A 27,976-nucleotide genomic window follows, 5' to 3' on the forward strand; every position below is an offset into this window, starting at 1 on the left:
AGAGCGTGGACGTTTTGAGAGAGTTTCTCAAAGCAGCCTTCCAGAGTCCTGGCAGACAGGAGTCTTGTTGAAAGGTAAATCATTTCATAACTCTGGCATGCAACACTCCGCCAAACGCCAATCACTTCTGTGTGTGTGTGTGTGTGTGTGTGTGTGTGTGTGTGTGTGTGTGTCGCTCAGCATTAACAAAAGCATGAGCTTGACGTGAGTGTCCAGTGTGTGCAGGTAACACCGACAGATGTTTAACTTTTCATTCTGGCCTCACAAACCAACAACGATGGCGGGGCGGTGGCAATGTTTGCTTTCCAGCTGACTTTAGTTTCATTTCTGCTTGTGGTCACATTGAAATTCTGTCCTCTTTGCTGCTAGAAGGTTTGTCAGGACGCTCAACAGCAACCGTGACAGATCGTCCGCAGAAAAAACAGGAAAAGAAAGCAACATTTGTGAGCTGCATGGTTTCCCATACGTTTAACTGTGGCGTCCCGCTACAAATACATTTGGACCGCCACGGAAAGATCTGCTCGCCCTCACTCACAAACACATTACAATAGGACTGTCTGTGTGGCTTGTCATTCCAATTCCGTCCACTAGATGGCATCGTAGCATAGTCAGGGGCACTTACCTTGCTTGAGGAAGGTGCGCTTCAATTTGCAACTAGCTTGACAACAATAAAATAAACACACCACAACACACCACAACAACATTTAACTACAATTCTATGTGGGCAACAACGGCGCTAAGCGCTAACAACAAACCGCTAACTTTAACTGGTACTTACAAGGTGGCCTCAAGGCATGCTTGACAATATAGTGAGATATTAAATTTACAATCAGACTTACAATTTTCAAAGTTAAGTTCAGTCTTTGCTCTTTTTTCCCCCATTTTTGCTGTTGTTTTTTTCAACTTCCTTCTTCAACAATCTTCGTAAATTTTGTTTTCGTAATATTATGACCTTATTCCAATAATATTTTGACTTTATTCCCATAATATTACATCTTTTTCCCGCAACCTAAATTTCCCAAAAAATACAACTTTATTTTCTTTTGATTGTTTCTCATATTATCACCACTTTTAAAATAATAAATAATAAAAACATTTCTTTACTATTTCAGCTCTATGCTACTAAAATGACATTTTTTTTCTTATAATGTTGCAATATTTGACTTTATTTTCATAAAATTACAGCTGTTTTTTTTCTGCTGCTGTTGTTTTTACTATTTTAACTTTCTTCTAGCAAATTTTCTTCTTGTAATAATGACTTTATTCCCATAATATTTAGACTTTATTCCCATAATATGACATCATTTTCCCACAACCGAATTTTATAAAAATGACAACTTTATTTTGTTTTGAGTGTTTGTCATATTACCACTTTTAAGTCATTCGATACCAAAGACGTAGCTATACATTTTTATAAAGCCGAATCCCAACAACGTATTTACACATTTTTACATTTTTTTTGTGCAAGAGGCAAAAAGAGGTGATGACGCAACTCCCACTAATGGATTTCACTTCAGAGCAATTTTAAGCCATAAAAACAGCCACAGTCACAATGTGGCAGAAGTGCATTTGATAAGAGCTCAGCAGAGGCCATGTGAACGGAAAAATCACGCATGACAGGGAGGAGGAAGTGAGAGAGCGTGGCGGAGTGATGAAGCGCATCTTTTCATAAAAAGCTGTTTTTCTCCCTTTTCTAGCCGGGAACGGATATTTTCCTGAAACTAAAGAACGAGAAAAGTCAAGGTTAAATGTATTTATGTCGCATATTTCCAACAGTTAACTGCTCAAATCCCTGCACAGCAGCCAATAAAACACAAAACTACACAAACATACCCGATAATAAAACGTACAATTAAAAATACAGTAAAAACAATACACAAAAATAATGACACTAATAAAACAGTAAAAACCCATCTGTCCATTTTCTATGCCGCTTATCCTCATTAGACAGTAAAAACATTAAAAACAATAAAAACAATGCCCAGGTTAACCTGTGTTACAAGCCAGTCCACAAAAGTAAGATTTCAATAAAGATTTAAAATGCTCCAGTGTTTGTGCAGATCTAACATTTAGGGGCAGGCTATTCCAAAGTCCCCGAGATTTAACATAATATCAATAAATATCATTGAGACAGTTCAATAAAGCAGAAAAGGAGTCTGTACCTGATTTCAAAGGCAGATAGATTTACAGATCATCTGCAAAACAATGGAATGTAACATTGTATTTTGAAATAATAGACCCCAAAGGCAACATATACAGTGCAAACAAGGCTGGGCCCAAAATGGAGCCTTGTGGCACACCTCAACCAAGACTAGCCACTTTTAAATTAAAGTGGCCCACAGTGACAGAAAATGACCTTCCAGAAAAATAGGAGTGAAACCACTGGAGAACGGTTCCTTTAAGACCTACATACTGTATAGGTCCAAACGAGACAGGAGGATATCAAGGTCCACTGTATCGCTGCCGTTAAGTCCAACAATAAAAGGGCAGCAGAGCTGCCAGAATCTGCAGTTAAAAGAAGGTCATTAAAAGTGCAGTCTCTGTGATTTAAAGCCTGATTGAAATTTTTCAGAAATGTCATTAGCATTAAAGGTATAGTTCGGATTTTTTTACATGAAGTGGTATGACATCCCCATCACCAGTGTAGTGCATCACCAGTGACTTACCCCCTCAATTGGTCCCGTGAGTCCGGTTCTGGTTGGAGGTCCGTGACGAGGAACGTAGTTCCGCTGAGTTGTTGAGGCCATTTAAGTAAAGAGCTTGGCTTCTCAAAACAATATGCGTTCAAAAGAGTAATACATTTGCGTCACAAAAATGCCTCCTCAAAACAATCGGAAATCGCTCGGTGTTATATTTGTCTCCCGCCGTATCCCTGCGCACTGTCGCCTGTGCATTCTTGCGTATGTGATGAAGACGCTCGCATCTTCTTCCGCTGTGAACACACATGCAAACAAGATAGCCGTGGCGCTCCGTTGCGGAAGAAGATGTGAGCGTCTTCATCACGTACAGACCAATTGCAAAACAATAGAAGACCAAATGGGGGGGTAAGTCACCTTTGATGCACTACACTGCTGTTGGGGATGTCAAAAAACCCGAACTAGATGAGTCTGGAACTGGGAGTGTACAACTTTCTCTAACACCTTAGAAAGAAAGGCGAGCTTAGGGAATGGCCTATAATTGGACAGAATATTGGGGTCCAAATTGTGTTTTTTAATGAGTGGCTGCACTCGAGCCTGTTTAAAGCAAGGAGGGATACAACCTGCAGCAAGAGAGGCATTCATTAGCCTCAGAATGGTAATAAAAACATCTTTTTGCAGATTAGTATGACGGTTTCAGATCATGAACCACCTCATGGAAACGGGATCAACCTGCTGCAAAACAGCTGAACACACAGGAGGAACACAGGGCTCAACAGCAGAAGATGTTAGGACTGAGGAGCTAATGGGCGAAACCTTGTCAGTGAAAAACACCAGAAACTGGTCACAGATACAGTACTTGAAGACGGCACCATGCCAACATTGTCACAAGGTTTCACAATGCGATTAAGCACATTAAAAAGAACATGAGGCCTGTGGCTATTAACAGACACAAGGTTTGACATGAACTTTGCAGTCTTGACAGCTTGCTGGTAATTAGCGAAGCGTTCTCTTAAGGACACATGCGACCTATCCTTCTTCCAATGTCCCTCAGTGCATCTGAGAAGGCGTGTGTTCTCGTTCAGCCACGGCTCGGACGCAACTTTAGCGCGCTTAATCCTGAGGGCCGCAATCAAGTCCAGGAAATCAGTACAAGTCGAGTTAAAATTGTCAGCCAAGTCCATAACACTCTTGGAACGAGCATTAAGCAATCTAGAGTCATTAAAAGCAACAAAAAATTGTGACGCCGTCGAGGCGTTGAGCGTCCTATTGACTTCTGGAAAAGAATGCTCGCCCACAGAACAACGCAAAATAGTGAACAGGACTGGGAAGTGATCCGAAATGCGCACATCAAGTATCTCTGTGATAAACACGTGCAGTCCCATGGGATAACACAGGTCCAATATGTGGCCTTTGTCATGAAAGATTGTATAAAATTGAAAAAGTCCTTGACCAAAGGTTTAGAATCACAACAGAGATAAAAATTAAAATCACCAACAATTAAGAGATCATCAAATTTAAGAATAATCTCCGCCACAATGTCAGAAAACTCTTGGCTAAAATTGTTATTAAACTTGAGGGGGGCAATAAATAACCGCACACAACACAGGAAAGCTCAGAGTTCAAAACTAATAAAAAAACTGCACTGTAATGTTTGTTGACAACAAAAACGAGTTTTCATGAGATTTAAAAAATGTCATTCAACACAAACGATTTCTTTGCTAGTGATCTAGCGTTCAATAAGGCCACTCGAAGAGTGTGATGCTCGCTGGCTGCAGCACAAACACGAACCACAAGCGTTCCTGACACATTGTGGAAGGTTACAAGGGGCAGAGCAAACAACAACCACAGCAACATCAGCAGACATGTCGCCATGCGCACTGCTGCCGCCATCTTCAAGATAGAAACAAAGTTTTTCTTTCTGGTAAAAGACGGGAGTCTAATCTTTCATTTGGTAGGTTTCATGTTGATATAGACATAGAACACAATATTCTGTGTACCTTGAAAGATCATTCAAAATTGTCTAAAATGGCGGGTTGTCTGTTGAAAAATGGCTGGGATTGAATGAGGGAAAATATAAATTTATTGACTATTTCAGCTCTATGCTACTAAAATTACATTATTTGACTTTATTTTTGCAAAATTACAGCTGTTTTTTCCATTTCTGCTGTGTTTTTTTACTCTTCAAGCAAATTTTCTTCTTGTAATTATGACTTTATTCCCATAATATTTTGACTTTATTCTCAAATTTTTCCCAAATTTACAACTCTATTTGTTGTTTTGTTTGTTTCTTGTAATATTATGGAAAAATTATTTTTCTTTCATATTTCAAGTTTATGCTACTAAAACAAGGTTATTTTTCCTCATAATATTACGATGTTATTCTTGTAAAATTACAACGTTTTCTCGTCAGATTACAACTTTTTTCTCTTAATATTTTGACATTATTCTTGTAAAATTACTGCTGATTTTTCAAATTTTGATGCTGTTTTTTTTTTTTTTAGTTTTCTAATTAAATTATATTTTTAGAACGTGCCTCGGGCCAATAAAAAAAACAGCCGCAGGCTGCAAATGGCCCCAGGGCGGCGCTTTGGACACCCATGGTTTACATGCTGCTTCAGCATCGCAAGCTGAGCTAAACAGGAAGTCACACCTGTAAAATGTGGTCGGTTTTCAAAATAAAACCAGGCGACAGACGCTTGCAATGTGACAAGCAGACCAGATGACGTCCAAAAGACTTCACGGGGGAGCGACAAGAACTAGCAGCCTTGATAAAACAAGCAGTAAAAGTGCAAAGAGTGAAAAGTGGAGCAAACAAGAAGCTCCACGGCAGCACGCAACACAAGCAATGAATCATTAGCAATAAATAAGAAGTCATAATGCTGCGTCAGGAGGGACTGTTTTTGCTGTTCTTGCTTGACTTTGCTGCTCTGAGCTGCACCAGCAAGTCGGCATGCAACGCTCATAAAAAAAAAAAAATAAGAGTTTTTCTCTGGAACATTCTTGGTAGAAGCGCACACTGTGTTTCACACTGGTGTTTATGAGCTGCACATACTTCATCACACCCACTAAATCCACGTTGCACAACCCACCCTGCCCGGCTCTGCACGGCGCACCGTGCAACGGGACAGGCAACATCCACACTAAAAGATGCAGGTCACGACAGACAACCAATGGACCTGTCGTTACTTTTCTGTACCTTTCACCTCTCATCCATAAGATGAAAGACATCGTCAATCGAACTAAATGTTGTACGTGCGGGGGGCACTGTGCTGTGTTGTGACCTACCTGCTGGCCTGCACATGCTCAGTTAGGCTCCAGAGACTGTCTTGCACGAGGAGCCACCCTGCAAGAGAACACAACACGCAGCGTGAGTGTGTGGGGAAGTCAACAGGAAGTTGCACAGGAAGTGGCACAGGAAGTGGCGGAAAGGCTCACTCGAAGACTCAACGTCAGACGTCACAACCTGCGGACAAAGTCAAACAGGAAGTGAGCAGATAAGGTGCGAGCAGCTACGTCGGCTTCAAATGAGCAACACGCTGGTGTCCACATCACAACATATCATATCAATCCTCAGAGAGTGCAAATATCATCATCATCATAATGACCTTCATCCACGCTGGCCGCACTGAGCTTGGCAACGCTGTTTGATCTGACATCATCATGTTATATTATATGTAACCATGGCAACCATGTAAGCAACTGTCACAAACATCCTCAGAGTGCGCGTTTGAATTTTTGTTCTCTCTGCTGGACTCAACTGAACATTTTTAAAAAGTAGGTCACAGGAGTGGAAGGTGGGGGGGTGCCTGGGTTTTATTTCACCGCACACACACACACACACACACACACACACACACACATGCACACAGGCACACAGGCCACCTCCGACCTGATGCTAACGCAGTCTCGAACTCTCACACAAACCACAAAGGAATTTCCTAGTTTCGTATAAAACTGATAATGGGATGTGTCCCAGCGGGAGTGGAAAATCAGAGGTGACTTACGAGCCTCCACATTCCAACCTCACATGCACACGCACACACTGGACTCGCTCTGCACACACATCTAGTTTTACACGTCAGGGAGGAGGAGGAGGAAAGCACAAAACCGCAACGTTTGCTTCTTTGGGGTCGGAAGACGAGGCAGCAAGGTCGGTACCTCAGAGAGAGGTGAAGATCTGTGAGGAGGAGAGAGAAGAAGGAGGAATCGCCACCTTAACCGCATCTACTTTTGTATCTTCCAGTGCAAACAGTGCCATCAATAACAGTGTATCTCCATTGTTTCACTTGCGTACTTAAATTTAGTCTTCAAGTGCATTTCATTGTGACGGATGTCGCACTAAAAACACTCAAAATGGCAAGTGTGCGATGATGGACACTTACCACCCTAAATACAGTACATAGTGGAAGGGGAGGGACTACCAAACACTTCGGAATTTTGAAAAAAAGTATGTGTGCAATGACAGCAATAGATTTGGGACAGCACTGCACTGTCAAAATCCACACACTCTGGAACTAAGTACACAGTGTGCACAGTATTCTCATTGAAGTGTACTGATGCAAGTATTCCATTTGAGACACAGCTTAAGATTTCTCTCCATCTTCATCACTACCTCCACCATGTAGCCCTCATCCCTCCATCTGTCCAGCCTTCATCCTCAAGCTCTGTTTGCCAGAGGCTATGATATCCTGCCACTTCCTGTAGTGTGTGTGTGTGTGTGTGTGTGTGTGTGTGTGTGTGTGTTCCTGGCAGGGTGGGCAGCACAGACGGCGTGATGGCTTTATACCTGCAGAGAGAGAGCGAGAGAAAAAGATCCATGCAGGAAAGATGAATGTGGAGTGTGTCATAAAACCTGGACGTCAAGGTGATACGGCCACCTGTCCTCAGTGGTGTGTGCGTGTGTGTGCGTGTGTGAGATACAAAGAGGAAGCTGCGGTGTGTTTTGTAACATGAGTTTGTGGCTTTGCTGCAACACATACACCTACACACACACGCACACGCACACAATGTAGGTCAGATGCACAGGGTGACACATGTCATGACCACGTTGTAGTTTGTCCTCTCAGTTTCTTAATCGTACAAACAGAACAAACTATTCATGGATTCAATTGGAAAGACACCTCACGTGATCTACTGTCACATATGCCGTGTGTCAAATGGAATGCAGTACTGTTGAGCCCCGCTTTTGAGATTTTGAATGGCAAAAATTGTAACATATGCAAAAGTAACACAGTATAACTGTACGACACAGACTGGGCATGCTGACACATATCCATGCAAAGCAATATGATTTTCTACTCATGTGTAACCCACAAGGCAGGGTTTTTAATGCGGATAAAATAGTATAGTTTTGCATGTATATTAGTGTGTAAGCGTCTTTTTATCATTGCTTCCGGACCAGCTCAGTGGCTTGGGAAGACTGTTGGAAAGGGAATTATTATTAGACCAAAAAGTCAAGTTTAATGACGACTAAGTACGGAGGAACCATTAAAGGCATACAAAACAAAAGCCTCTGAATGAATGATATTCTTTTTCTTTGGCTTTTTTTGAACGGCGTGTCTCCCAAAGGGACGATGAAGGGGTGCTAAGAGTAAAAGAAAGTGAGACGAGAAGAAAAAGGCAACAGACAGGAAGTTAGCTGAAGCAAGCGGACTCACATGAATAGCAGCAGACTCCAGTGTCAGCATACGCTAACTCACTTCTTAGCAAAGGAAACATTTTATACCTTCAACTCTGCATTGCTTCTTTTTACACTTGTGTAACACTTAAAGATGTTCAAATGCGACTTAAAACATCGATAATGACGGCCACAGTTTGAGCCTGGAACAGACTATTCCTACTCACATGATTTCCTGTGGGGAAAGATGGTTTCCAAGCAGAGAAAAATGTGGAATTTAAAGGCACAAGACGAAAGTCGTCCTTTACGCAGACACAGTTTTAGCATAAATGCTAACACATTTTGTTGACAGTCAAAGCTCACAGCACCAAGTGAGCTCCTCAGTCTGCGCAGAGAAGATGACGAAGGCCACCTCAGACTCACACGGCCTATCCCACAGCATCATGCACACACACACGTGCGCACACACACGTGCACATCAGGGCAAAGCAAAGCAGGACACTTCACTGTCTGAGAATTTGTGAATGGAAAAATGGTTTAACACATTTGGCGTCCCAACAGAACTTCCTACGCTGCTTTTGAAGTACTGACGGACCGCCTGTCTGTCTGCTTGTCTGTCTGTCTCACCACATGTGCGTGTGCGTGCGCTGAGTGATTGAGTTGAGACTGTCACACACTGTCACTGACGGCTGTTGCGTCACCACGACAACGGCACGCCAGGATACCCCCCCACCCGATTAGTCACAACACACACACACACATGCACACACACAGTTGATAAGACATAGATATAGAATAATCTAGACTGATGGACGAACTTGACTTATTTCAGTTCCTCCATTGCCACGGTAACAGACAGCCACCTGCCGTAACACTTTTCTTACACACACACACACACACACACCGTTTCACCTCATCATGACCATCCATCCATCCACCTCTGTGTGTGTGTGTGTGTTTACATGTGCTCTCTGCTTCACCAGGCTGTGTGTGTGTGTGTGTGTGTGTGTGTGTGTGTGTAGGAGAGTGGGAGCCCTAGAGAAACACTCCTCTTGCCACAGGAGTAAAGCCCAGGCATGATGCAGAGCCAGAAATAGATGGAGGGGCCTTGAGTGGGGGGATGCACCCGGGCCGAGGCTCACGGCACTTTTGCAGGGACCAGCTTCCTCTCTCGCTATCTCTCTCTCGTGCGCTCTCACACACGCAAGCGCTCTGTCACGTAGAAACAATGCATTGCAATACATTCATAGTCATGGAGGGAATGTTATTTTGCTCTTATTCTCAACCAAAATGTGTTTTTTGACACCCACCTACTTCCAAATTTCTCAACCGATTCAAATCATTCCAACATGAAAACATTCAGCTCATCCAGGACACCTCAGAGAACATTTTTCCACAACCCAAAAATGTACAATTTTCCCATAATTCCACATTTCCCGTAACAAAAATGTCCTTTGCTCTTAAGAATTCTTATTACTTCCACAAACATTCCAACACCATAACATTCAGTTCATTCAAAACATTCTGGCTCTGTTTTCCACATTCCAAAAATGCCCAGTTTTCCTGGAATTCCACATTTCCTGCTGAAATGAATGTCATTTTCCCACATTCTAAACGCATATAAAGCATTCCAGCATCAATCAAGCAGTGATTCTCAGTCAAAAGCGGGTCGTGGGTCTTTTGCATGACGTACGTGCCATGTTTATGGGCGATTTTGTCAAACTTGAACTGGAAGGGACGGACAAACAGCTGCAGACATCTGCTGGAGAAGAGTGCGCCATAAAGAGAGAGACAGCATCCCGACGCAGCAATCACTTTAAATACAGTAATCCCTCGTTTATCATGGTTAATTGGTTCCGGACCTGACTATGATAAGTGCATTTCTGCCAAGTATTATTTATAAGTGGAATACTTTCGTCGTTAGGGCATAGAAAACCTGCCTACACCTTTCTAAATATCTTTTAACATGATTAGAGCCCTCTAAACATGAAATAACAGCCCTATAGTCACCTTTCACTCCTATTACCCACTATAGTAGACATAATAAGAGAAAATAAGACATAATATAAACTCACACGTTAGCATCGTTAGCATTGGGGGAGTTCCTTGCACTTCCGGTAGATAATTCTTCCTGCAGTGCCTATTGTCTCATCCATCTAACATTACTGCCACCTAGTGACCGGTGTAGAATACTACATAGAACAACATATCTTTCAATGCGTTTTCTCAATGCCTTATTTTCGTATTTGAGTTCATTTGGCCATTTTTATGGTTGAAAATGCTTTATTTAGGAAGAAAATACAGTTTGACTAACAATAGGCCGTTTGAGCACGAAACAGCAATGATTTATTCATTTTGAAAAACCGTGATAGAGTGAAGCCATGGAATTCGAAGTGCAATGTGGCGAGGGACACCTGGACAGGATACTGGAGTCTGAGTTGAAAACGCACCTGTGACAATAACCATCGAACAGGAAAGGGAGCTTACGGTAAGAATTTGTTGAAAGCCGCTGATGTCGCCAAAGATGTCTTGAAGTGCGAGAGCAGCACTTACATAAATTCTCGATGACATGAGGATTGCGCCCAGATGGGAAATATCGCATGCCATGTTGGCATCAGTCGCCATGGTGATGGTATGAAGGTGCTGTTTTCTACTCCAAGGCTGCTGATGATGAATTCAAATAAACATCCCTGAAGTCATTCCAACACCAATTTGTCTTCTGGACTTTTCCTCTTTGCTAATAATTTTCATTTCCTGTATTCATCTTGACATGATGAATATTTGATGATGGAATTTGTCTGCCAGCACCTCTGCCCAAAAATACCTTCCACACTCTCTTACTATGGACTAAATTATTGGTACACAGAATTATAGGTTGGACTGGACTGAGTCTTCATTCTTCATCGTAGCAAAGACATTATGCTTCCAGCTTTGTGGGAACGTTTGAGGAAGATCCTTTTCTGTTCCCAGTGCACGAAGCAAGCTCCGTAAGGCATGCTTGGAGGAGGAACAAGAACAGAAAGTGGAGTGAAAACTCCCACAGACACACTCCCAAATCTTGCAGAAAGTCCTCCCAGAAAGAGTGGAAGCTGTTGCATCTTATAAATGCCAATTGCCACAGATAGATTAAAGTCCTAAAACTGTAAACGGTGTTATATATGGTAATGTCCTTATCGTGGAAGTAAAAGTGGAGATGTGCTGATGGATGTTTGGGAAGCACAACCGCAAAAGTCATTGTTTGCTTTGGCGACGCTGCGGAGTGAGAGGGACCACTGCTGCCTCTAAGCCACAGGGGGACCCATTTGACTGTTACGCAACTAAGCATGTCTCTCTGACACACACACACACTTGACACACAGCTGTCCCTGATTCCAGCAGTGACAAATATCTCTGTCCCTCTGTCCTCCCCCCCCTCGCTCGCTTCTCTTTCTGGTGGTGACTTTGTGAAAGCTCGTCTGATCTCTTTGCTGCCAGCCTCCTCACATTCAGGAGGTTTGGGGAATGCCCCTCTGCGCTATTCTGGCCTGCATGGAGCCCTGACCTCCAGCCTGACATACCACCTGCTGTGAGACAGCACTCGCCTCTGACTGAGACACACACACGCACACACACACACACACATACTGTATATGCTGTATGAACCGTATGCGTCATACATGACAATCAGCCACATCATTTATCATTTTTTATTCATCCATTCATTTTCTATACCGCTGCTCCTCATTAGGGTCACGGGGGCATGCTGGAGCCTATCCCAGCTGACTTCGGGCGACAGGCGGGGTACACCCTGGACTGGTCGCCATCCAATCGCAGCGTAAAATTCGGATTTTATTTATTTTTAAATATATATTTTTATTGTATTATTATTATTATGAAAATATATACTCTACATATATGTATATACACATGAAAAAAAACAAAATTGCACATTTTACAAAAGCTGAACTCAGTGTCAACCCATGTGGAGAAAAGTGGTATTGTATAAGAAAACAGACCCGCGCTAGCTAGCAGGTTTGACCTAACGGCATTGACTGCTCTCTACTAAATAAATCACCATCAGGGGTGCAACCATACATTTATTCATAACCTGCTTATTCAGTACGAAACATTCCATTCAGTACAGCGGCGTACCGAGTTCCCACATGGTACACGCTACAAGGGAGGGACAGGAAGTGTAACTGTAACTGAGGTATTGGATGTAAATCTGACTTTTTACAAGTAAAGATTGTAATTTTACGAGATAAAGTTGCCATACGATGGGAATAAAGCTGTAATTTTACAAGAAAAAAAATGTCCAATTTCATAATATTAAAGAAAAGTCTGAATTTTTCCTGAATAAAAGTTGTTATTTCGCAGGATTTTATTTATTGGAGAATTACATGCCAGCAGTTTGCATTTTTTTTAGTTTCATTTTAAAAAAAATCCTGAAAGCTGTTTCACACAAAAGCAAAACCGTTTTATGTTTTGCATTTAGTTGCCTTACTGTACCCCAAATGAAGAACACTGAAGTATGTACCAAACCGTGACAAAGTACTGTTCCACCCCCTAATCATCATCTATGTACACGTTTGTCCTGGGTTACACACACACACACACACACACACACACACACACACACACACACACACACACGCACACACACACTTCCAGTTGCTGACGTGGGCTGTTAAAGGTTAACACCAGGTTGGCGTAGAGCCCAAAGTGAGATTCATTAACGATAACGAGTCAGAAGACAAAAGGTTAGCTTCAAGTTGAATTAGGGAGGATAAAGTGACGTTGGCTGATTGTTGGCGCAGGCACAGGAAGTCCATGTTGTGCGTTGGATGTGATGAGTTGGTTGAAGAAGAAAAAGAGCCGGACTCCCAGTGGAGGCTGAGCTGCTTCCACTCGGTCAGCTGTGACTGACAGGCTCTTTATCACTGAGCATGTAACACGACGCTGCCTCCTGTCTCTGGGACCACCGGAGCCGGGGGGGCTTGTGAGGCGGCAGGGGGACACATAGCTGAGTCTGCCTTGGGGGCAGCTCCAAATCATTTTAGCTTTGCGGGGTGAGGCCAGGCCAGCTGACGTGCAGAGACACGTCGGAAGGGCTCTGACAGCATTGAGGCGGGATGAATGGTGACAGTGTTAGTCAGCGTGAATCATGAGGTGAAACTAGCTTCAACTAGCCGCGTTGAAGCGCATTGTCATGAAGACACCGCAACATGAGTCACCGCAGCATCCACTACCAACCAAACAAGCGCCGACAGGACCGAGAACGGTGAACGTGTGGAAAGAGAATGTCGAGGAAACGCTGCCTGCTGCCAGGCGGCCTCCGCGTGCGACCGACAGCCAGCCAGCGCTCGTTTAACTAATTAGTGAGCTCATTTATCTCATTAGGCTCTGATTGATCTGCCAGCTGATGGACTGGAAGGCCAGCGCCCGGCGCGAGTCTGTCGTACGTCAGCTGGAGCTGCCTAATCGATGTAAACAACACGGGCAAGAGGTTAAGTGTTACGTAAACTCGTTATCTGACGCCCATCATCAGCAGAAGGTCAACCTCTCTGCCACTGGCGCAGTCACAGCACATTAGCAGCTTTGATGCCTCCGCCAAACCTCAAAGCTTTGGTTTGTTTCTTGCTTTTGTGTTTGTGTGTGTGGCCATTCATACTACCGCCTTCTCTTAAGAGTGCACACTGCCGATTGCACAAACTGGCACTCGGCACATTGTGGTTGTCCTGACAAGCGCAAATGCAATGCTCCACCAGGAGCAACTAGCTTTCGAACAAATGGACAGATGGTCATCAAACAGAACGACAGTCATACTCAGTACCAACCAAAAAATAAACACATCACAACAATGAACTACCATTCTATGTGGGTAACAACAACTAAGCACTAACAACAAACCTGCCACTTTAACAAAGTGCCCGCAAGGCATGCTGGGTACTCCAGAAGCATCTCCCATTGACGCTACTATATACAGTAGTGATATATTAGATGTACAATGTTGTACACATTATCTTTAAAATCAGCGCACACTTACAGCGCACTTTTTAATCGCCCATACGTGTTATGAGGCGCACGAACGCGTGCCAACTGCTGCACAAAATTAAACCAATGCCCGTAAGTCAATTACTTAGTGCTCTAATGTTAAATAGGTTAGAAAAACATGAGATAATGTCACACATCTTCTGACGCAAACAAAAAAGCTTAGTTTTACCGATCCACACACTGAGTTTAGCGCAGTGGTGTCCAAAGTGCGGCCCCGGGGGCCATTTTATTGGTCTGTGGCACATTCTAAGATTATGATTTAATAAGAAAATAAGAAATAATAAGAAAACAGAAAAAATAAACTACAGCAAAAATGGAAAAATCATCAGAAAAAATATTAAGATTAAAAAGTTGTAATCTAATGTGAAAATGTCATAATTTTACGAGAATAACATCATATTATGAGGTAAAAGAGCATAAATTTAGTAGTATAAAGTTGAAATCTTTTTGAAAGTCGTAATATTATGAGTAACAAACAAACAACAAGGGCCGCACGATGGCTGAGTGGTTAGCAAGTTGGCCACACAGTCGAGAGATCGGGAAGATCTGGGTTGGAATCTCCGCTTGTGTGGAGATTCCAACTCTGTGTGGAGTTTGCATGTTCTCCCTGTGTGCGCGTGGGTTTTCTCCGGGTACTCCGGCTTCCTCCCACATTCCCAAAAACATGCAGGTGAGGCGAATTGGCGACTCGAAATTGTCCATAGGTGTGAATGGTTGTTTGTCTATATGTGCCCTGCGATTGGCTGGCGCCTCTTGCCCAAAGTCAGCATCCCCTAGTGAGGATAAGCGACATAGAAAGTGGATGGATGGAAACAAAATTAGATTGTGATCTAATTAGTTTAGATCTAATGTTACTAGAACAGATTTAAAAAGTAAGGAGATTAAGTCATTATTTTGAGAATAAAATTTACAACAAGAAAGTTGAAATAGTGGGAAAATTACAAAACAACAGCAACAGCAGAAATGGAAAAATGAGCTATAATTTACAAGAATAAAGTCAAAATATTAAGAGTGAAAAATTTGTATTCTAACGAGAAAAACAGTCGACATTTCAAGAGAATAAACTTCACTAAATTAATTGATTTTAGTAGCGTAGAGTTGAAATATTACAGAAAAATATGTCATTTTTTAAAGTTGTCATATCATGAGAAACTAACAAAGCAAAAGTATAAAGTAAAATTTTTTGGGAAAATTAGGTCAGCTAAAAAGTTCTAATATTACGGGAATAACGTCAAAATGTTATGGGAATACAGTAGGGATGTCCGATAATATCGGCCCGGTATTGGTATAAAAATGGTCAATATCGGTATTGGGATTTTTCCCTATGATGAAAGCCGATAATAAAATAATGCTGTATGTAGGCCTATGGGCTCCCGTATTTTCCGGTGCGCAAATGATGATCTCATCAAACCACCTCAAGCGTGTAAACAACCCTGGGTGGCTAATAGCAAGCTAGCTCGCTCCTTCTGTCCATACATTTCTATACCGCTTATCCTCACTAGTAGGAATGCTACAATTCCCGGAAGTAAGCGACGGTAAAATATGACACTGTGTGTGCGCTTCGATTTGGAGAATCCGTGAGGACGTCCGTGAAAATGTTGCTTTCATATATCGGGTGTATTTTCATGCATATACATGCTTGTTAGGTACTGTAGATACTGTATACTTCTTCCTCTTCAATTTTCGTATCGGATTGATACTGAGTGTTGGACCACCTCGACTCATACGACGGCTTCCAAAGTTAAGTTCAACTTTAAGACTTTCAAACTCATGGATCGGAGCTTCAGGTCAAGATAAAAGGTATGTAGGATATAAATTCACTTTAATATCTATCTGCAGATGAAATTTCGTTAAAATCGGATGGTGCGAAATATGTTAATTTTGGCCCGCAATTACTGTGTAAATGCAAATTGTGGTGTGGCGTGGAAACGAATACAGCGTGCTGCTTTATTAAGAGTGTGAGGCATTCATGAAAATTATAACACTTAATTTTCTTCCATGGACTTTTTGATGATCAAAAAAATGTAAATGGCTACGGTTGACTTTTAAAACAAATGTCACAAGTATTTCTCAGATGTTGCACAATGTTGTTTACGGCCACGTTGGGAAGCTAATTGCTGTATCTGTTAGCTTCACAACAGATATGTGTTAATTCCACGATATGGTGATATGTCATGTTACACATATAGGTATCGGCTGATATCGGTTTCGGAAATTGAGAGATGGACAATATCGGCATATCGGATATCAGCAAAAAAGCCAATATCGGACATCCCTAGAATAAAGTCCTAATTACAAGAAGAAAAGTGAAATATTTTGAAAATATTAAAAAAAAAGACAAAAGTTCATACTAATAATGCATTTTAGTTGGGTTTTTTATGCATTTTTTTTCTTGAAATGCAGCATATATCATTTCTGAGCATACAAATATGGGTTGCATGGCCCTTGCTTTTTTTCATTTGTCACTATGTGGCCCTCGGAAACAGTCTGGACACCCTCGGTTTGGCGTCATGGCTGGTTATACAAATTAGACAACGACATCACCTACCGCCCACCCCCGCCACAGATACTTTGCAGTCTTGTGGGAAACACTGTTCCACAATGTAGTTTGACTTTTGTAAACACTTCAACCCCTGCAGTTTCCAAATGAACATTTTTGTGAGAGTAAACTTTGTGTGCTTTAATTGATTGTTCACAGTAAAGCGGTCCAATCAAGTCAACTCTTAGGCTTTGTGCGCAATTGGAGGTGAAATAAAGTTCTGGTCAGCTGCTGAGTCACTCTGCACTTCCAAGCAATAAAGCCGCAAAAAAAAACAAAGTTGTTTACCATCAGAATTTGGGATCCAGAAAGCTGGAAAATGTCTGCAGGATGTCGGGAAGCCACGTTAAAGCAGTTTGGGAATGGTGCCTTAATTCTGGAGGGGGAAAACCCACACCTGAGAACTCCTGGCAGGACCAGGACCACCTGGCGTGTTCCAGATCTGACTTCCTGCTGAACGTTCAGCTTGGCGGTGACGCAACAGCTCTGCGAGGCTAAAGTGTGACGAGAGGCTAAAGTGTAGAAAATCCCGTCCCTGGTCTCTCCGCATTACAACTCCAGCACTCGCCATCAAATATGCATCCAATTATATAAGAGAGGCTCTTACGTAACACTACAGTGTGTCCCCGTCTCCACCCCACACACTCTTTATGAAGCCATCTTGTCCAGGAGAGCTAAATATAACTGCTCCTCAGGACGATGGAGGACAGAATGACGGAGGAACCGGAATCGGGGATGAATGAGGAAAGGATGGAGGAGGGGATGGATGGGGGAGACGTAAAGATAGATGCGAGGGGAGGAAAAGATGGAGAAAAATAACAGAGGACAAGGAGGAGAGGGGATGGGGATGGGGGAGAGGAGCTTGAGGTTTTTGAAGAGGGAGGAGGGATGAGGATAGACGAGAGGCGACGATAGAAGATGGCCGAAAAGTTGGAGGAGATGAAGGGGAGGAGGATGGAGAGCCTGAAGAGGGAGTTGGTGGAGAGGATGGAGACGAGGGTGAGACTGTGAAGGAGAAATGTGTGGGGGATGGAGGGCGAGAAACGACGAGGATGATGGAGGGGTGAAGGTGGAGAAGAGAAGTTGGATGAGAGGATGGAGATTTTTGAAGATGGAGGAGAGAGGGGTGAGGATAGACGAGAGGAGATGGATGGAAGGTTGGAGGAGAGGAGAAGATGAAGGGGGGAAGGATAGACAGCTTAAGGAAACGTATTTACCAGAACAATTCCAACTGTAAGCTATTTTTTATGACACCCTTATTTTGTTCACATAATTAGACAAGATGTGGCAAACAGTTGTCTTATTTTGAAGGCCGGAAGTAAAAATAAACATGCCTCTTGTCATTATTTTACTCAGAGCTTTCACGAGCAGTGGGCACCGTAAAATGCTTACCTTAACACAACACGATGTAAACACACTCATACAGCCTAAGCCGCACACACACAGCCGCACTAGCATGCGCTGCTAAACTACGCTCACCCCGCTAGCTTCCATTCACGCTCTGTAAGAGAGCCGTTTCAAAGTTTTACGCCAACTTTCGCCAGGTTCATGTGGCCATATACGTTTAGGTCGGGAGAGGGCGGGTTGGTTAGAGGGCGGCCACGATTGGGTGGTCTGTCGGGGAAATACTTCCCCACACAAACGTTCCTTCTCCTCATGATGACAGTATTTCATTCACAATTTGAAAATTTCCACAAGATTCCGTGTTTAACAGTAGATCCCGTTTTTATTGGCCAATTCCACGATTCCTTTAACGCGGAACCCATGGGGCGCTACATTTTCCGATGAGAACAAACATGATCAGGAGTGAATCAACAATCAATATCAGCAATCAGAAAGGTCAATAGTGTAGTTGTTGACTTCTTTGTGTGTGAAAGTTCATGTCAACATCTGTGAAGGCGTCAGAGGTTCTTCTTTTCCCACAATCTTTCACTGCACAAACACTGACGCACACACACACAGACACACACACACAGACAGACACTGACGCACACACAGAAGAAATAAAAGTGGACCTTAGTGACTTTAGTGAGCACCGCAAACCAAACAGGAAACCTTTAAGTGCCTGAGGTGGTCCTGCCTGAGGATGGAGATAAGTGCTATGTTTGTTGACGTTCTCTCTCACTCCCAAAACTCCTCGTAGGAAGGTGTAGCTGCCACCAACAGCCAGCAGGGGGCGGCCACTAAATGCACTCCAGTTCTGTAGGTGGCAGTATTGCACATACAGCAAACTGCGTTGATCAAAACACACACTTGTATTGATGGCAAGTCTACTAAAATGTCATGAAGGAAACCTTTCAGCCGGTCAACATCTCCAAGTCACATTGAAAAAGTCCTGTTGCTCCACATACTGTAATTGCACTATAAATGCCGATAATGGGTAATATCCGAAAGTCACAACTTGAACAAAAGAAGCATACAGAGCGTCACGTTCATCCCAAACTTCCCAACTGAGAAAGGAACATCTCCAAACATACTTAAAAAAAGACTCATTTGAATATATTTGCATGGATATTTTAAGCTCTCCGCTTACTTTGTTTGATATCCTCTGGGAATTAGATCGATGTAGGACACAACAACATTTACACAACATGACACACACACACACACACACACGCACACACACAGGTATGATGAAAAGAGTGAATAAATGACTTGAATGTGTCCTCACATGCTGTCACTGACTTGAGAGAGGAAAGACAAAGAGAGACCTCTCGCTGTCAGCCCAGAGAAGAAAGGAGGATTTTTCTTCTTTTTTTTTTTTTTTTTTTTGCTTTCAGGATGAAGGAGGGAGACGAGGCAAAAGAGACAAGGGAAGAAAATTGGAAAAGGTCAAGAGGACAAGAAGCTGCAGGATGCTGAAGAAGCTTTAAGGCTAACCCAGGGGTGTCCCAAGTGCGGCCTGGGGGCCATTTGTGGCCTGCGGCTGTTTTTTTTGTTGACCTAAAAATATAATTTAACAAGAAAACTTAAAAAAAAAACAACAACAAAAGCACAAAAGGAAAAAACAGCAGTAGTTTTATGAAAATAAAGTCAGAATATTACAAAAAACAAGTTAGAATCTATCGAGAAAGAGTCCTAATGTTATGAGAATAATGTAATATTATGAGGAAAAATAATGTCATTTTAGTAGCATAAAGTTGAAATATTAAAGAAAAAAATTTGTATTATTATGAGAAACAAACAAGACAACGAATAAGTCATTTTTGGAAGATTAGATTGCAGAAAAAGTTATGTTACGAGAATAAAGTCAAAGTATTATGAGAAGAAAATTGACAAAAAAAAGTTGAAATTGTTGGAAAAAAAAACAAGAACGGCAAAAAAGGAAAAATCAGTCGTAGTTTTATGAAAATACAGTAAAAATATTATGAAAATACGTTCTACTCTGTCGAGAAAGTGCTTAATTTCACAAGAATAACATGATATTATAAGGAAAAATAACACCATTTTAGTATCATAAAGTCCAAATATTAAAGAAAAAAACTGTTATTATTATGAGAAACAAACAAAACAATGCACAAAGTTGCCATTTTTAGAAGATTAGGTTCCAGGAAAATCTATGTTACGAGAATAAAGTCAAAATATTAAGAATATATAACACAACACAATACAATATAATACAATATAATAGAATAGAATAGAATAGAATAGAAAATTTACACAAAAAAAAGTTGAAATTGTTGGGAAAAAACAGCAGAAATGGAAACAACAGCTGTAATTTTAAAAGAATATTAACATAAATTTATTAAGACAAAGAAAAGTTGTATTCTAACGAGATAAAAAGTCGCAATTTTACGAGAATAAAGTCATAATATTACGAGGGAAAATAATGTGATTTTAGTAGCATATATTAAAGAAAAAAAACATTAAAAAAAGTCATAATATTATGAAAAACAAAACCAAATAAAGTTGGAATTTTTGGCAAATTAGGTTGGGGAAAAAGTTATAATATTATGGGAATAACGTCAAAATAACATGAGAATAAATTTACAGGAAAAATGATTGGATAGTTGTAATAGTGGAATCGTTGGGGGCTAGTTTCCATGTGGAGTCCCCTGGCAGGTAACAAGAAATAACAAACAATGTAAAAAAAATAAAAAGAGAGGCTAAAAGTGGTCACAGACTTGGTTTTGTTCCATCCACTTTTGGAGATTGGTTTTGAAGATTGTATAAGTCTGAGAATGTCTTATTGTTGATGGTAGGCTGTTGCAATATGTTGTTCCTTTTGTCCGAAAGTGGCACGTCTGTGTGGTACCTCACAGTCCCCACGAGCTGTGGCCCGCACGCCCATCCCGCTCACGACCTTCAGCTGAATGAAATCCTTCAAGGGGGGCGGGTCAAGCCCATGTAAAACTTTAACAAAGATGCATTTTTTAAAATGAATACAGTTATTAAAGTTAAAAAACTGGTACTTTTCCAAAACAGTGCAGTGATGAGATAAAAATGGCTTTTTGAATAGCCTTTTTAAAAAGACATTGTACAGGTTTGATTGTTGTGCCAGCAGCAAGTGACCAAGTTGTGGTGCAGTATTAATTAAATAATTGAGTGTAAAAAAAGTCAACGTCATAAAAGGTCTTACCTGTCTAAAATTTTGAACATTCAAATTGACTCTCTTTGTGATTTGTTTGACATGTTTTTTTGAATGTGAATGTGGAGTCCGATGTCAAGCCTAAATATTTAAATTCACTAACCACAGTGAGCTCGACGCCATCCAGAACACATTGGAGGACTCTAGTGGGGCTGCTAGCTTTGTGAACACCATGCAGACTGTTTTCTTTGTGTTTACTTGTAGACGTGATTTAGTGACCCAGTTTTGCACTTGAGCCATTGCTGTTGTTAAAATGTGTGATGCTGCGTAGGGGTTTCGTGCATGTGTAAATATAACTGCATCGTATGTGGAAAAAAGAGCAATGACTGAAGTTCATACTAATAATAGCCTTTTTCACCTATATGACAAAGCCGAGATGCATTTTTTTCTTGAAATAAGGGGTGTGAAAAAGTGTTTGCCCCCTTCCTGATTTCTTATTTTTTTGCATTTTTGTCGCACTTAAATGTTTCAGATCATCAAACAAACTGAAATATTAGTCAATGACAACACAACTGAACACAAAATGCAGTTTTTTAATGAAACTTTGTATTATTAAAAAGCAAAAAAATCCAAACCTACATGAAAAAGAGTATTTAGCCAAAGATCTTGGAGATCATCAAGATGTTTTCTAGCAAAAAAACAAGCCTCAATGTTCCATTTGTTCAGCAGTGGTTTTGGCCATGCAGGCCGTTTTGGTGGTGGAGTCAAGAACACTGACCTTAACTGAGGGGTCTTTTGTGACCTCTTGCATGAGTCGTTGCTGCGCTCTTGGGGTCATTTTGGTTGGCCGGCCACTCTTGGGAAGGTTCATCACTGTTCCATGTTTTCGCCATTTGTGGATAATAGTTCTCATTGTGGTTTGCTTGAGTCCCAAAGCTTTAGAAATGGCTTTACTCAATTGCTTTCTTTCTCATTTATTCCTGAATTTCTTTAGATCTCGACATGATGTCTAGCTTTTGAGGATCTTTTGGTCTACTTCACTTTGTCAGGAAAGTCCTGTTCAGGTGATGAGAAATTAAACTCAGGTGTGATAAAGCATAGTTATGTTTTCACGGGGGGCAATCACTATTTCACACAGGGCCATGTAGGTTTGGGTTTTGTTTTCTCCCTTAATCATAAAAAGTTTCATTTAAAAACTGCATTTTGTGCTCAGTTGTGTTGCTATTGACTAATATTTTAAATTTGATGAGCTGAATCATTTAAGGTGTGACAAGCATGCAACAAAATAAGAAATCAGGAAGAAGGCAAACACTTTTTCACACCGCTGTATGTATAACTTCTCAGCATATCTACATGTGTTGCTTTACGAAATATCAACGTGGCAAAGCTGCATCCATTCATTTTTCACTATGTGGCCCTTGTCTGGACACCCCTGTGCTAACCACACCGTTTGATCAGGTGTCCAAAGTCACGCCCAGGGCTTATTCCAAACACACCCTTGTTTCCCGTCTCACTCACATTTCCCGTCAATTTTCCGTATTTTAACTATCATCAAAAAAAAAATCCGCAGGTGACAATGATGAGAGGATAGTAATGCAGTGCGTTGGTCTTATTTTGAAATGCAAATGTTGACATGCCCCTACGTTTGACAGACCAGAGGAGCTAACCAGAGATGCTAGCTTCTTAGCCCTAATACCCTGCCTAGCGCTAGCGTGGAGCTTATCTTGTCTTAATGCCACACATATGGCGTTAGCGCTGATGGCTAGCTAGCGGCGGCTAATCCTAGCTGCTACAGTAAAAACCCAATCCCTTTCCCCCCCAAAAAAAATATGTCAACGGCATGAGATTAAGATTAGCCGAGGAGAGAAATGTGGAATTCAGTGGCAGAGATGCTAGCAAATAAATCCCTCAGCAGAAGATGAAGACACAAGCAAGGACATGCAAAGATGACGTGCAGCGTTTCACAACGTTTATGCACCTGCTGGTGACTCTCTGCCTTCCAGCATCTTCACTTCCTGCGTGAGGACAGGAAATGATGTAGTGAAAATGACAGCTTTGCTCTCCAAGTGCCTCAAATTGACTGCTCTCCATCTCTAAATAACAGCCTTCATCCCGGCCCTCCTCTTCCTCCTCCTCAGTTCAGCTCAACGCGGCCCTTCCTCACACCCTCCTCTTCCTCTCGTCTCGGGCAGGAAGCCAGCGAGCTGTGCGACAGGGGCCAGCCACCTGTTCCTCGCCAACGGGGGAGACGGAGACCGTGATGGCAATGAAGGAGGCAAGGTGAGGAGGAGGGAGTAGAAAGAGGACAAAAAGGTGAGAAGGAGCGAAGGGGGTAGGATGTGAGAACGCTCACAAGCAGGAGAATGAAAGAGGAGGAGAATGACAGCAAAGGAACAGAAAAAAGTTCCTAATGGTACATTTTCACTTTCACTTCTCCTTTAGGTCAGAACATGCGGTGCTTCTCGCCTGTCAGTCACTCTTCAGGGCATAATGATTGCTCTTTCTGTCCACAGAAAGAACATGAAGCGTAAAGATGGTGGAGGAGGAAGGAAACAAGCGAGGGCTGCTGGTCGACAAGAGAGGACGGAGGAGGAATAATTAACATCCTTCCTCCCCTCCTCTCGACTTTGTCCTTCCGCCATTCATCAGTCCGTCTCTCTCCGCCCACAAGACACCCCCTCTGCGGCATCTGTGTTAGCGGTAACTGGCGGCTACAAGCGACGCCCCCACTTGACCACAGAGAGGCCCGGGGGCTTGTCGGAACCTCTGAAAAGGTCAAAAGTATCGGTGAAGACAAACACTCAAAGAGGATCAAACAAGGAGCTTTGGCAAACAAGGACTGCTGCCTTTCGGTCGGCGTCATGTGACTTTTCACATAACTGCCAGCCCCACAGGAACCGCAGAGTAGGAAACCTCTAAAGTCAAACGCGCCCCCCTCCAAACCTTCCAGCGGAAAATTCAAACATCAATTCAACGGACAGCAGTGCTGTGATTGGTCGTTTTTTTTTTCCCCTACCACTAAATTATTTTGTATTTATTTTATTTTTAGTCTTTATTTACTAGAGGTGTTACAAGACACTCAGTTCACGAGACACGCCGATACACGAGATTGGGCCAACGAGACGAGACGAGATTTTAACTCTACTTTTAAGAAAAGTACAATAAAAAACGTGACAATATATTGCAATTTGCTAATATAATTTCCATTATGTTACAACTCTTCTGCACTCACAGAGGCAAAGTAACTGTATGACGGACAAAAGGGCTCACTCCGTTCATGCTGTTGTTCTATGGAACACACGCGCCAAGGTGCAGAAACCACTGCACAGAGTGAATCCTCTTCCTGCCTGTTTGGAGGCGAGAGACGAGGGAAACAGTCAATATATTGAGGCCGGCAAAATGATCAACTGCATTTTCATTTATTGTGGGATAAATTTATTTATTTATTATCGTCCCAGGCCTTGTGCCCATGAGACATTTTTTTCAGAACGACAAATCACGTGTTAATCTAAGGAGATCTTGTGACACCCCTATTATTTACAGTATATTCTATTTTTCATTGTATTTTAGTATAATATTATATATTATATTTATATATTATATGTATTATATCTAATTATAATATTTATATCTAATTTTATTTAATTATTAAATAATATTGTATTTTTATGAGTATATATTTTTTTATTTTATTTTATTTTATTGTTATTATTTGATGTGGACATCACAATTACATTGGACAAACTAGATGCTTTTATTTATTTATTATTAAATATTTCTGATAAAATTAATTTTATTATTGATATTATTACATTATTATTAAATATAACATAAGATAATATTATGAAATTTGTATTATTATTATTATTATTATTATTATTATTATTATTATTATTATTATTATTTCAAAGGATTGTGGTTGCACACTCACGAAAATGCTGCCCCTAGCATTGTGGCAAAGAATTGCAAGTCACGCGCTCAGCCCCCGTCGAAGAGCTTTAACAGGGTCAAATTAATTGTAGCATAATTCAGCCAAAGGCTACAAACACAACACGGAATGTGGCCACAGTTTAACTCTGGAACGGATTCTTCTATATATTCTATATGTTGACATGATTTCCCACTGGAAAAGTTTCCAAACTGATGTTGACCAGCGTCCTGGATCGTGTTCAAGCTCTGAGGTTTCCCGGTAGAGACATTTTCCACTCGGCTAGGTGGCTAATGCTCGCTTGTTTGCATAAAGCACACATTCAAATTGTCCGCTCATGTGTCAAATATATCTCAACAAGCTGTTCCAGGATGTTCACACTTCCCATACAGGAGGTCGTCCATGTAAGCAAAGTACAAAGCAGACACACACACACACCCGGCGCTGATATGCGTTAAACATGCATGGACAGGGTAAATATGGAGTCACACATTCAACCGCATGTACAGAGCATTTCACACTTGCGCTCGCTTACACTCAAATATATGAGCGCGCACACACACGCACACACTCATGCAGGGCCGTGTAGGAAGTGTGCAAGCTGCAGAGGCAACAAAGCTGTCATTTGCATGTTGAACGACACGGAAGTGATAGGTTCTGTGGTGTACTAACGCATACACACACACACACACACGCACACACACAAGTTTTCATGTGATTTGAATGTGCAAACAAAGCGTTCGGTGGGCACGAGCCTGCGTGGAGGAAACGGGAAGCGGACAAATTGCAGTCGTCCGGGCAACAGTCGTGTGCCATGCTACTATTCAAATGTGTTATCTCATTGGAGAGCACGCACGTACACACACACACACAAAGTGCACGTGGAAAAAAAAAACCCTTCCTCTCTGTGTGATTCTGTCAAGAGCACAGCTTGCATCCGTTAGCGAGCTGGCATCACCATGGCAACCAAATATACACTTCATCTTCACCTCCTGCCTTTTTCTATCCACTTTCTTTATTTGATCAGACTATTGTGTGTGCATGTGTGGGTGCGTGTGTGCGTGTGTGTGCATATCACTCGCTTCCTGTATGCCTCAGCCAATCACAGAGTTGGGATAGATGTGACTGGCTCACTGGTGACTTTACTGGTGTTTTTTTTCTTGCATGTACCAACTCTGTGGTTACCATGGCGCCCCCATCCACATCCTCTCCTGCATGTCTTCACGTGTTCCATGCTTTTTTAACGTGTTACGTCACCTCATTGGCCGCAAGGTGGCCCATCACTTTCTGCTCATTTCACTGTTGACTTTTGCTGTGTCTCAGTTGGTGCACTTACAGCATGTACTTACACTTACAGTCTTTTGAGTGCATAACTGTGTCCACACTGACAAGTATATGCAGCAAAATCCAGTACACTGTCAGTAAGGGGGAGGGACTAACTTGAAATAATTTGAAAAATGTTATTGTTAATAAGTCTAGTGTAAACATCGGTTAGCATGTTTTTCGCCAAAATTTTGCCCCGGTTTGCATACATTTTCCAGTTAGCGGACAATATGACGCGCATCTTGTCATGTTATTAATACACTGCGAGAGTCCAGCTGTGTTCTTAATGTAGTTTTATCGCAAAACATCCTTATTAGCAGATTGTTAGCTTAGCTACTACATGGAAAGAGGAAGCGGGAGTCAGCTCCATCGCACGTCTATGACGTCATCAGCGGTTGACTCTGTAGTTCTTTGCTAGCTAACACTGTTACGCCACAAGTCTCTGCTTCTCTTTCGTTCACGGCTGCAAAATAAGCCTCAGCGGAGCCAAAGAAAGCTGCAAGTGCCAGCATTTTGATAAAGAAGAAGAGAAATTGAATTCACTCATAGCAAAACTTGTGTTGCTCTTGCTGCCATATTTGTCAACAATCACAGCTTCAATTAAGGTAAAAGTGACATTGAATGTTCATTTATCCCTTTCATTCCTCATTTATACGCATTTTGAATTGCTTTCCACGTGTAAAAGGATCATTTTAAAACGATAAAAAGATGTTTCACAGGTTAATTGGATTTATAATATTTCTTATTGGAAAGATTTAATGGGTTAGAGCAAGTGTCCAAAGTGCGGCCTGGGGGCCATTTGAGGCCCGCAGCTTGCACATTGTAAAAATATGATTTAACAAGACAACTTAAACAAACAACAACAGCAGTAGGCAATCAGCAGTAGACTTACAAAGATAAAGTCAAAAAAGTAGTAATTTAACAAAAAAAAAGTTGTAATTTTACGAGAATAACGTAATATTATGAAGAAGAATAAAGTCATTTTTGTAGCATAAAGTTGAAATATTAAAGAAAAAATTGGTTATTTTTGTAAAGCCATATTATGAGAAACAAACAAAACAACAAATAAAGTTGGAGTTTTTGGAAGATTAGGTTGTGGAAAAAATGATCATGTTATGAGAATAAAGTCAAAATATTATGACAAGAAAATTTACAAGAAAAAAGCTAAAATACTTAAATAAAAAAAAAAACAGCAGAAATGGAAAAAATAGGTGTCGTTTTAAGAGAATATAGAATATTAATGTGAAATTATTAAGATGAAAAAGTTGTATTCTAATTAGAAAAAGGTTGCAATTTTACAACAATATAAAACGTAATATTATGAGAAAAATAATGTCATTTCAGTGGCATGGAGTTGAAATATTAAAGA

General features: G+C 41.4%; 1 protein-coding gene across 1 annotated transcript in view; it reads right to left on the bottom strand.

Annotated features, from left to right (window-relative positions):
• hivep2a (HIVEP zinc finger 2a) overlaps positions 1-27,976 on the bottom strand; it is a 70,869-nt gene that overhangs the window by 34,768 nt on the left and 8,125 nt on the right. The window contains exon 3 of the mRNA XM_054762724.1: positions 5,925-5,982. The gene's annotated coding sequence lies outside the window, so the exon portion shown is untranslated. The remainder of the gene's footprint in view (positions 1-5,924; positions 5,983-27,976) is intronic.

This window comes from Dunckerocampus dactyliophorus, chromosome 19 (assembly GCF_027744805.1).
Source record: "Dunckerocampus dactyliophorus isolate RoL2022-P2 chromosome 19, RoL_Ddac_1.1, whole genome shotgun sequence".
Classification (NCBI taxonomy): domain Eukaryota; kingdom Metazoa; phylum Chordata; class Actinopteri; order Syngnathiformes; family Syngnathidae; genus Dunckerocampus; species Dunckerocampus dactyliophorus.